We start from the raw sequence: 12,881 nt of genomic DNA, 5'->3' as shown, positions 1-12,881 counted from the left end.
GCATTCTTGCTGAGCGTCGTGCTAAGACTGCGGGAGGGTTAAACAATTAAATCTAGTTGAAGCTTTGCCAAAGAGATTACAAATCTAGCAAACGTTGCTTCAATTCCAATATTCCAACATATGCATATAAAAGCAGATTAGATCCGCTGTTCTTATGGACCATACGCATTATGCACATTGTGGCCTGTATTTGTGTGGTTTTGGTTTGTGCTGGTTTTGTGCCTAATGCACATGATGCGCGTTGGAGATGTGGTTGTGCTCGTGAGGGTCAGGTGCAGTGACAGTATTGTGCACACTCTCCGATAATACTCTGCAGGTGGCGCTCCTGGTCAGCACCATGTAGCTAGAGCAGCATGAAAGAAAGGTTGTGTTTTTTTTTCACCCACACACTCAAACAGGGAGTTGAAGGTTTGGTACAGCTTACCCTTATTCAGCCCCCACTGTATTAATGCGGTAGAACCACCTTTCACTGCAGATACAGGTGGAAGTCTATCAGAGTTGGCCTCTTGCAGCTCTTGCCTGTTCTTTCTCTCAAAATAGCCTAATCTCCATCAGATTGGATGGTGGTCTGTGAACAGACTTTAGCTATGTTGTCATCAGTGGTTGAGAAAGTACTCAAAAAATTTACTTAAGTAAAAGTAAAAAAGTACTGGCTTTTAAAAATACTTGAGTATTAAAAGTAAAAGTACTTGCTGAATAATACCTAATCCCTAATACAATATTAAGTGAACCGATCGTATTTAATTTTAATACATTAGAAATGTGAAATTTTAATGAACAATGCCACAGATAAAGCATGTTTTTATTATGTTTACTCTGTAACATAGTTTAGACTTAGACATGTGATTCTATGCATCATAATTTCAGGGATGGAAACATCTCGTCTCCTGTCCTAACATAGCATGAACTTCACTTCACTAATGGCTTTTATTTTTAAAGAAATCCAACAGAAAGGGGATGGAAAGAAGGTGGGTGGGGGAGGACAAGGAACCAAGCGGTCACTAGCAGAGTTGTAGTCAAGACCACCTACCCAAGACTAAGTCAAGACCAGCAATTTTTTTATGTGACAAAAAAAAATTGTTTACCTATCAAAATTGTTTCTCAAATTGATCTGAAAGATTCACATTCCCATAAAACCCCTAGATATTAATGAGCTTCAGCTTATTAATAACCCGTTAGTAGGTCGCCATCTTTCTTGAAGCAAAGTATGGGTGTGACGCTAACCAACCAATTGGGGAAGTTGTAGCCTGATGACGTGCCTCTCCTCATTTGCATTTATTTTTTTTCTAAGTTTTGCGGGGAAATAGAATGTGATAAATAAGAAAATAAGGAAATACTAAATGAAGAGAAATTGGAAAATTGGAAAATTAACAATTTTTCAAACAAATGTTAAATGAAAAATAGATCAAAGAAAAATAGGTAAATAAAAAAAGGATATATGAGAAATTGATTAATGAAACTGGAAAATAGAAAATCAGGTTAATGGAAAAAGGAAATTGAAAATTTGTTAAATTAAAAAATAGATTAATGAAATATGGGTAAATAGATAAAGGGATAAATGGAAAAATGGACAAATGAAAAATAGATGAATGAAAAAGAGAAATTGATAATCTGAAAAATAAATAAATGAAAAAATTGGGTTAATGAAAAAGGGAAATTGAAAAGTGGTTAAATGAAAAATAGATTAAAGAAAAATGGGTAAATAAATAAAGGGATAAATGAAAAATAAATAAATGAAAAATTGGGTAAATGAAAAAGCTAAATTAAAAAATGGTTAAATGAAAAATAGATTAATGAAAAATGGGTAAATGAAAAATTGATAAATGAAAAGTATATAAATGAAAAAGGGAAATTGAGAAATTGATATAAAAAATAAATAAATGAAAAATTGGGTTAATGAAAAAGCTAAGTTACTTATTTAACAAATTGTTTATTTATTTTCACTTTTTTTCCTCTTTGATTTATTTTACTCATTTATTTATTTAATTTTGGCTGAAACAGCTCTCCATATGTAAATTATACCAGTTGTGATTTACAACCGAATGTTGTAGGAGGATGGCTTAGTTTAGCTCTCGAGCAAAAAACACCCTCAAGACAGCGTAAAACCTTTTTTGCAAAATTAATACATTTATTTAGAATTTTACCATTTGCATCTAATGCACATTGATGGAAACACTATCTGTGTTTCCAATGACTGTAAAATTTTACAAATTGGAATTACAAAAATAAATGTTTATTGGAAACATGCCAATGACAAAAAACTAGTTTTTCCATAAAAAGTTTTTGTTCTAGGATGAGGTGTTTTATTTAGATGCATATAAATTGGTATACTTAGCAAAGCTGCAATGAAAACACTGTTTTCACATCATACCAGTTGTGATTTACAACCGAATGTTGTAGGAGGATGATGGCGAGGCATGTTTTTTAAGGACTTATTGCTTGAACAAAATTACTCGGGTGTGATTTTAACTGTGTTCTTTATTTATTGGAAACACTGCAATTGCGAAATTGTGTTTTTTCGACATTAGTGTAATATCAGTAAAGTACTGCGTACATTATAATGGAATCACAACTACCAGTATTTAATTAAGTCTTGCTGCAGATTATAAATTAGACTTTGGCCTGAATTATGGGCCATTCTGAACTCAATTGCAATTATGTCCACCTCTCTCCTCACAAGCTCTGACCATCGTCCGTATCCCTGCACAAGTAAACAATCCAATTTAAGGCACTTTAGAAACTGGAAGTTGGAATTTTAGAAATGAAGACGCACCTATTTCTGAGACGACTGTTGTGCAGCCTTTTGAGGTTTCACCATTCAGTCTTGCTGACCTGTAATGCTGATTGCTTGCATTAGATGAACAAATGTAGGGAGTGGTGATCACTGGGGTGTTGAGTGGCTGTGGGTGTTGATAGTGGATTCTGTGAAAGTCCTTAGTGGGTGTGAGTGGAGTTGAGTGAGATGTGTGATGCAAGCTGTGGGGACCGCTTGGATTTGCTGTCAGCAAGGCATGAAAGAGAAGCTGAACTCAAACCTCCATACTCCACTCTCTAATCCTCTTTTAGCACTGATTATTCTTCACCTTGAAGCCTTTTGGTGCCTTCTCACACTTGCTGTTTACTTTTGAAACTTAGAGGCATTTCTTAAATGAATTTCTGTGGCACTAGTGGCCTTTATTCGATAGTAATCTGACAGGAAGTGGGGAAAGACATGTGGCAAAGAAACCGAGGTCTATAGCCTCACCCGCTCTAACCACTGCACCTAAGCTTTTCTTTCTGTACTAAAGTTCCAAAGGTTTCACTCACCTGCATCATCCAATCGCCGCATCACATTCATCCGCCGCCAACCCATTAGCATCAGACCATGCCCCGTCTCAGCCAATCATCGATCAAGCTTCCGTTTAGAAGGACCTTCATTCATGGCATCATCCGTTTTGCTCAACCCACCTCCACCCCTTCTACAAGCCCATGCTCCTGGCTCTTCAGGCCTCCATCCTTTCTCTGGCCTCCACCACCAGTGTACAGGCCCCAGGATAAAGACATCCCGTATCAACATCGGAAATGCTCATCCAGGCTTACTTCAGTTCACAGCACAATCTCTTCTGCTGGGGTCCGAGCGCCAAAGAACTTTGATTCATTGATGTCAATAAACTTTCTAATCACTGTTTTCTCTGTCTGATTCTCTCCAGATTAAAATATGCACAGCAGAAACATAAGCCAAACTGACACACTGAGAAACTGCAAAAATGCTGGATTTCAAAAGGGATCTTGGCAAGAACCCAAAACACCTGGAAGGGCTTCCAACCAAAATCCTTGATATTCATAACAATTATGCAGGAAAACAATGATTTCTACTTGAGGCAGAAAAAGTTTTATTCCATTTTTAATTGTCTTCAGTGACTTTTCTTGTTGCCCCCAGTTCTGCAAGCTTTAATCCTCTTGGGAAGTATTTTGGCACTTTCACTCTCAACACAGCAGATTTTAAACACCGATCTCCAAGGTCCATTTGGGTCTTGATGACCTCAGGCTACTTGTTAAGCTTCTTCAACAGCCAGTTTTTCTTTTTTTTTTTTAAGTCCTCCTGAAGCTGATTTGGATGATTTTAGTGATGGCAAGGGCTTCGCATTTCGTAGCTCAGCTCTCCAGAACCCACACTTTGGCTGAATCACACTAACAAGAAAAAACTTTAGATCTGTGCGCTTATGTCAGCACCTCCCTCCAGCTACCGCTCCCTGCCTTCAGTCATTCCGACATCAAGTTAGACAAATCCTGTTTCCTCCAGACCTAAAGAAAGCTTAGATCTGCTGAGCATGGTCTCAAAAGACTTTGTGAAAGCTGGAAATAAGACTGATTGTGCAAACTCCAGCCTTAAAGCTTTTATAGAACAGAATAGAAATATTCTATATTGTTCCTGAGGTGGAAAACTCAAATGTGCCAGTAGATTGTTAAAGATACAGTTGAAACTAGAGGTTTATGTACACTGAATAAAAATACTCATGCAATGTTTTTATCTTGCTGTCTGAATTCAAATCTGACCAAACTTTTCTTGTTTTAAGTCAGTTATACTTAGTTCACACTGCAGGGTTGCAATGCCAATTTTTTCTTGCTACAATTAAAGATGTGTCACTTTTGGATTGACCAAAATTGTTTCAATTTGTAAATTTGCAAACAATTTTGCAAACACTCATCATCATGCTATTTATTCTGTGCCTGTCTGGCTGTGTTTCTGTCATCTCAGAAGAGTGATGACGGTATTTCTTTTTGTGTGTTAACAAAAAAAATACATGTATTCTTTGCGTCAACAAAGAATACATTTATTTAGTTTGAAATGTGCAAACTGACTCCAGAACAAAACCTTCATTATCCACACTGAAACGTGTCATGTACTGAAATGAGCTGAAAGGCCACTCAGAGGAGAGGAAGCTGTTACTTCAAAAGACCCAAAAAAAGCCAGGCTGCGGTTTGCAAAGGTCTGCAGAGACAAAGAACTTCATCTCTGAAGATGTGTCCTGTGGTCTGATGAGACTAAAGTTTGTTCATGATGGCCATCACAACATTTGAAGGGAAAAAACAGGATATTAAACCATCTCAGCTCTTTTGTATGACCTGGGGAAAGTATCCACAAGATTCAAAAGATTTATGTGTGAGATCATTGTATTTTAATCTATACCTTATGTCTCCCCTAGGTTCAAAGTTCAATCTATGTCAACATTCTATATGAAGGATTACAATGCAGATCAGACAAGCTGTTCACTTAAGTCAGACTGAAGATTCCCAGTCCTCTGCTGAGATACTTTGGTGTGACAGCTCATATAGACAACCCGGATATAAACGGTAGAGACTCTTTAGTCTAGACAGAGCAGCCGCTGAGCGCGGGTGGATGTGTCTGCTTTCTGTTCTCACTCTTGCAAGAATCAATAAAATGTTGGTTGAGTGAAAATCATTGATCTCTGCTTGGTAACTTAGAGTGACAGTTTCTTAGGAGGGTTTTTTTTCTCAATTTTTGCTTTTTTTTCCATTACCACTTCATAAATGAATGATGTCATGAGCAAAGAACAGTAGCTATGTCAAAATATTGAAGCAGAATCTAAAAACATCAGGAAGGAAGGTAAAGTTTGTCAGCAGATTGGTCTTCCATAGGGACAATGATCCAACCCATATTCGTACAACCCAGTGGTTCCAAAGTCACTTAAGACAATGTCAATGTGTTGGCGTGACCTTCACAAAGACATGATCTCAATCATAGAGAACTTTTGGGCATTTATGAAAAGCCGTATGAATGATTTGTCCTACAAACCTAACTCTGCCACAAGTTTGGAATGAGCCAGAATTCCAGGAAGGTATTGTGAGAAGCTTGTGGAAGGAAAAACATTTGACACAAGCGATACTCTTCAAAAGCAGGAAGTGGACTACAGTGTGGGGCACTATGGGTAACTACAACCTAAACAAATGCACAAGTCTATTGCTAGCAGGAGAAATGGCTCAAGGTTATTTATCAAAGATGAAAGAAAAATCCTACAACCTCTAAAATCTGATGCCGCTCTACTTTTACTTACTTTTTGTGAAGAAGGAAGTTGTGCTCAGTGTCTCCTTCAGATGCTTTCATCTCATTTCCTTCAGTGGTTCTCAGTGACACCACATGCGAGGAGGACAACAGGTTTTTCAAAACGTTTGGTTCGTTTGACAGTATAGGGTTAAAGAGAACCGCACCAGCTGGAAATGTAACAAATGTTGCACTTTTGCTCAGAATCCACTGGACTCCTCAGGTGTGAAAAAACCTTCACTGACATAATTATTAACTGCAAAACAATGACTTTTCAGATTTTTATTTGTAAAAAAAAAAGTCTGTTAAACTGATGAATAATCTTACTTCACATCAACTTTAGTAAAACAAATGAACAGATCATCACCTTTCCAGCAGAAGTCACAGCTCATCAGGACCAACGTTGCCTAAAGTGGTCCTCCAGTCTATGTACACAGCTCTTTGACTTTCACATCAGCTTGCATTCACAGCAACCTCAGTTTCTGCAGTCCAGGTTCAGCTTGAAGAAAGAGAATTTTGTACAACTGCAATTAAAAGGTTTAGAAAGGCTGTTATCAGAGCTGTGAAAGATGCTGCTAACCCACCATCTGGATGCACTTAATCTGTCTGTAGCTCCAACAGGCCAACATTTGGGCAGTTTCCAGTTGCTACGCAGACTTCTGAGAATGTTGTGCATTGGAATTGTGTGCGTATATGTGTGTGTGCAGACCACTCCGGGGTGTGACTGAACACATTGTAGGTCCGTAGACCTTGAGCGCTGCCAGAGCTTCTGAGCCAAACTTCACTTCAAACTTGACTGCTTATGAAACCCCGCTGAATCAGAGTTCTTACAGACCTCAGAGTGGGCCTATACTCATAAAGCAGCACCAGTAAAAAATCCATACGGGTACTATAGCCATATACGCACACACACGAACACAAACACACACACACATCTTTTCAGGTCCTGAAATAGCTTTCAGCCTCCCACTCCACCTTATATAATCTCCCAGCACGGAGATCCATCCTCTGGTAAAGGCTAGGGTGTGTGCAAGTGTTGGTGTGTGTTAATGCATGTGCCTGTTTGTGTGTGCACATGTGCGCCTCTGCTTCTTGTCTGTGTGAATGCCAGTGTGTGGGCAGCGGGAGCGTCTTGATTTGTGTGTATACGTGTGTGTATGTGTGAGAGTGTGTGTGCGTGAATGGAAATATTTTGGATGTTTCTTTGCCGAGTCCTGCTGGTACCTCAGTGTGTGGAGGGTTACATAGCATGTGCTTTAATTGAACAACTCCTGTCTTATTTGTGCCATTTTGACCATCATGTGTTGTGACAGCTCAGAGACCTGGTGATATGACGAGACTTGAGTCTTTAAAGGGGGAAAAAAAACTATATTCAGCAAAAAAACAAACAAAACAAAAACTAAAGATGTTTACAGATGTCTACATGAGAGTATAAAACAAACTGAAACCTCAGAATACGCCACCTGGGGATTTTTTCACATTCTGTCACAATACATCCACAAACCTTCATATATTTCATGGTATTTTTAGGTGGCAGAAAAGCAGGAGTTGGTAAAGAACTGTGCAATGGATGAAAAATGTTTTACAGATACCAACAGGATATAAACAATATTTATGGTTAAACATTTTTTGCGGTCAGATCATTTTACAGACAACAAACCTATCATTCGAGTTTGAGAGGAAACTACTAATTTTGTGTACATTCAGGTTATGTTAGGGAAAAAAACAGTCAAGATGTTAATTAGATTAAATGAAGATTTTAAAGGATTTAGTCAAAGCAGACATTTGAGTGACACTGGAAATCTGACATTACCGGTAGATCTTAATACGCATTCCAAAGTTAGATTCAGTCAGCTGCAGTATTTGCAGATTTTTTTGTTTTTAAATTATTCTAGGGAAATTATGTGTATTTCTTTTTTGTAGAGCACATTTAAGACATAACAAAATGCTGGTTGGAAGGGTGAAATATGTTGCTGCAATACATCAATTCTGTAGAAAGTCTGCTCAGACGATTGATTAAAAAAAACTGCATTTTAATTTGGTGTGATACTTTCATCAATTATAGTGTTTCAGTGAAGAAAATATAGCAAAAAATCTATATGAGCACAAAAAAAATCAGGTCATATACAAACTGAATAGAATTTGAATCTACTGGTGTTCTGTTTTGAGGCACCATCGAACCCAAACACAGGTAAGATGCAGATGATGTCAAGTTGAAGAGATATTTTTAATGAAAAAACAAAAATTAAGACAAATAGTACAAAGCCCATGATCAAATCAAAATTCAATTTTTTTTGTATAGCACATTTCAGCAACAAAGCATTTGAAAGTGCTTTACATATTAAAACACAAAAACACAGTCATGCAATATTGAATAAACAATCCAAAACATTCAATTTCCAGCTGAGTCGAAGTTCTGCCCTTCAAATTGGCAGGAAAAAAAAAAAGAAACAAGGGGCGGGGGTGGACTCCAACCCGCACCCTTTTTCTCCCTAGCGCTTGAATCCGGGTTGGGATTCAAATCCCAATTGTTGTTTATGTTCTAAACAGGTGGGTTTTAAGTCGAGATTTAAAGGCACCCAGTGTTTCAGCTGTTTTACAGTTTTATGGAAGTTTGTTCCAAATTTGTGGTGCATAGAAACTGAATGCTGCTTCTCCTCATTTGGTTCTGGTTCTGGGGATGCAGAGCAGAACCAGAAGACCTGAGGGGTCTGGAAGGTTCATACAGCAATATCAGATCTTTAATGTATTGTGGTGCTAAACCGTTCAGTGATTTATAAACTAACATCAGTATTTTAAAGTCTATTCTCTGAGCTACAGGGAGCCAGAGGAGGGACTTTAAAACTGGTGTTATGTCTCTATCTTCCTGGTTTTAGTGAGAACAGCAGCAGCAGCTTCTGGATCAGCTGCAGCTGTTTGATTGATTTGTTAGTCAGACCTGTGAAGACGCTGTTGCAGTAATCAATGCGGCTAAAGATAAACGCATGGATGAGTTTCTCTAGACCTCGCTGAGACATAATCCTTGAATCACACAAGGATTCAAGGATTTTTTTATTGTCATACCACCTTGGAAGTTTGTGGTACGGAATTTGTACTCAGGTCCCAGATAAAGAAATCCACTACACAAAAAATAAATAAATAAAATAGAATAAAATAAAATAAATAAATGAACATAAAGTAAATTAAGTGATGTAGTTATGTGTCTCAAGCTATGAGGTGAAGCTGCATTTGGTGCAGCTTGAGTTCAACAGCCTGATGGCTCAAGGGAAGAAACTGTTCCTCAGCCTAGTGGTCCTGCTCTGGATGCTCCTTGGCCTCCGGCCTGAGGGAAGCAGCTGGAACAGCCTGTGTGCAGGATGGGTGGAGTCCTTCATGATGAGGAGCGCCCTCCTCCTGCATCGTGCAAAGGGAAGTAACAAGGAAGTAACGGGGAATCTGACATTGACTAAATTCAAAACAGCCCCACACAGAGGAGGGTGGACCTCAGATCAAAATACATCGTTTTCATATCACATTCCAGGAACTTTGAAACTGACAGCCATCTTAGTAGACAGTTGCTATGGAGTTATGCCAACATTTAACAAACCACGAGCTTAGAAATAACTTATAAATATAGGTACATTATAACTATTACTTGATGACAATTTTTGAGTGCTCTACCCACCTCTGTGTAATACTAAAATAAATATCTGTGATATTTACTGTAGTACAGAGGTCTCATTCTCGCGGCCGCAGGACGATGTCTCGTGGCCCCCACCGTGATATGAAAGTATAATATTATTGTGGCCCACAGTGTGAGTGGACCTCTGAAGGAAATCCCGCCCGCCGTTCCTCATCATGGCTGACATTCGGTGCTACATCGACTTCATGCACACTACGTTTCTAACAATAGTGTGGCCTGATGATGGACCGGTCCGGTACCAGTTTCCCTTTCCTGCAGTCGCCATTCCGGTACTTTCTACCATTAACAAATGCCACGATCAAACGCAGAGAAAGGCGACGGCTACTGGGCTGCTCGTCATCAGCCGCGCTGTTGTGACAAGTAGAAGCGGTAATGACGTCACGCGTCGAGACGTTCTCCAGCTGGCTACAGACTTCTATAAAACGTAGAACAAGAGCGACGCCAAGTGGAATAAACTTAGGGTGCGTTCACACTGCAGCCTGAAGAGACCCAATTTCTTTTACGTAATGGGACCTGTATCTGATCTTTTCATGACAGTCTGAACAGCACAGTGGAAAGAAAAACAACGATGATGGACTATAATGAGGATTAAGTTGTTAATATGCTGCTCCGGTTGGACAACAACTTCAAATATGTAAGCTAAGCTCCAGAACACTGAGAACGCTGACGCTATTGCGCCCTCTACTGCGCATGCGGGACACTTTCAGGTCATTCGCCCGTTCAGACTGCAGAACACATACAGGTCGCATATGTGTGGCTGTGTGAACGGCCCGGTGAAAAAAATCCGATTTGACAAAAAATTGGAATTGGGTCACTTCAGGCTGCAGTGTGAACGCACCCTAAATTTTGTCACACCCTCATCATGTCTTTGTCAAAGTCAAAGCCTGCAGTTCATGTATTGGAGAAATAATTAAATGTTGATGACATTTGAGGATATTTTTAAAATGTTTTTTTGTGAAATCCTTTATGCGGCCCAGGCTCTGCGTCCAGCGGCCCCCGGGTAAATTGAGTTTGAGACCCCTGCTGTAGTACCTACTGCTGAACTAGCAATTTTCTTAGTTAACAGCTTTTATCTGCAAGCTAAGAGGGACATGTTGTCTATGGATTTATTTTGCCAGTCACCAGAACCCTGATATTCAAATGAAGAGTTCAGAGATCCTTTAGAAAGCAATCGAGACACTGTATGAGTCCATGGATTTCAGGCTGCAATGGTGTTCATATTCTGTGTTCACTAAGTAGTGAACTGTCATAGTAGGAGATTGGAGACAGCTTGTCCACATCATCTGACATGTTTTCATTCTCTGTCTCATGCAATTTTGTTGATCTAAATTTCTCTTGCACATTGGTCAAGAGTTTCAACATTCTTTCTTTCTGTTGGACTTGAAGCCTCGGTTCATCTATGCTTTGAGCTGTTTGCCTACTGAGATGGCGCAGATCACTTCCAATTCAGACTTGTTGGAACTATGTATTGTCCAACACATGATGACAACTTGATGTGGACAGATTTAAATGACTTAAGGCTATTGGGTGAAAGGCAGTAAGTATGTGAGCACAAACAGCAGAGTGTTGCTCATTTCTCAGTTTTTCTTGCATCCTCAGGTCACCTATGCTGTGCTGTCTACTCTTCCCACAGAACTAGTGCTGTTCAAGTAGATCCACAGGTTTCCTGAATCCTGACTTTAACTTTTAAGCTTGCATTTTCTGCATGTTGCCACAAGCAGTAACCTATTTCATACACGTGAGCTGAGATTAAAAATTCAGATTCTTTGTAATTTGTGTTTTTCTCTCTGACTATTTTCATCCTAGAGTCAGTTTAATCTAAACTAACATGTTTATTCTGTATGTTTGTTAAAAATATTATCTTCTGAGCTGATTAGATGCAATGGGTACAAACTCTCAGTGTCATGGCAACACGAGTTTCTCTGCACGTGTCTTTTCATGTACTCAAGTGTGAGTGTGTAGGCGGAAGCAGGCTGGTAAAGCCGGCCTCTGCATCAGTTTCTCGTAGAGCGTTGCTGCGTAATGTGCTTTGTAAGTTTTCACGTTGTTACGTTTCAAGTAATTCATCAATACTTACGAGTGCTGCATGCTGAAGTCAAACAGGTGTGGCTGGTTAACAGTGTGGTACATTCTCTTTATGCCAGGGTTGAGGCTTGGTTGGAAGATTCTTAAGTCAGTTGGAAAAAAAAGTCTAGTATAATTAACAAGTTTTCCAAAATGGGAAAAATATCAATGATTTATAAGGAAGTATTTGCACACATACGTTCACTTTTAGTAAAATCCAGCTGGCTTATAAAAAATACTTATAACTACCTGTTTTAATAATTCAACACTAAATATACATTAATATGCATTAATAGACACAGTGGAATCTGTCTTAGCAGTACAGTAGCTGGTAACGTCCATAGTCTTCTTTATCTTCGCTCTTCGAGGTTTGACCAATCAACGCCTAGAAAAGTGAGTAGTGTTCCTGGATTGGCTGCTTTGAAAACCACACACAATAGCATTCCAGGTACCCAAACTGCATTTTCTTTTAAATAGGTTAGATAAATTAAGAATGTGTTAAGATGAATTCTCCCAAAGGGCTACTTTTCAAAACTTCTAATTATTTGCGCTGCACTCATTTCAGATCTATAATAGTAGCATAAGTTTAAAAACCAAATCCTGAGTCCTTAATCTTCCACCTGATGGTTATGTTTTATTTTAAGCTAGTCCAGCTAACAAAATTATGATGAAATCAAAACACTGTAGCTTGTTGTTGTAATGTACCAAAATGTGAAATATTTTCACAAAGCATTATACAGCCATGGAATCTTTTATTTCTTTTTTTCTAGAATGTTTGTTCACTCATCATCACCAAATTAAAATGTTAAAAAGTGTATTTCTGCCCACAAAAAGCAAGGAAGGTTTAAGGTCAGATTTTTACTTAACACTGAATAAAAATATTGGGCATTTTTCTATTAAAAACTTTCTATTCCTTACCGTTCTCCAGTTCTTGTTAATAACAGTGCAAACAATTAACAACTAAACCTCCATAATATATGATTGCTCCTTTTTATTGCACCCCTTGGATATTTTAGTGCATCAGTAAGCATTTTCATTCTGCCACTAACGTTGCTTGTCTAATAAACACAGATGCATTTCAATAAGAATTTG

Source organism: Poecilia reticulata, chromosome 15 (genome assembly GCF_904066995.2).
Source record: "Poecilia reticulata chromosome 15, P_reticulata-male-v2, whole genome shotgun sequence".
Taxonomy (NCBI): domain Eukaryota; kingdom Metazoa; phylum Chordata; class Actinopteri; order Cyprinodontiformes; family Poeciliidae; genus Poecilia; species Poecilia reticulata.
The sequence above is the reverse complement of the archived record's forward strand: the minus strand, read 5'-3'. Positions refer to the sequence as shown.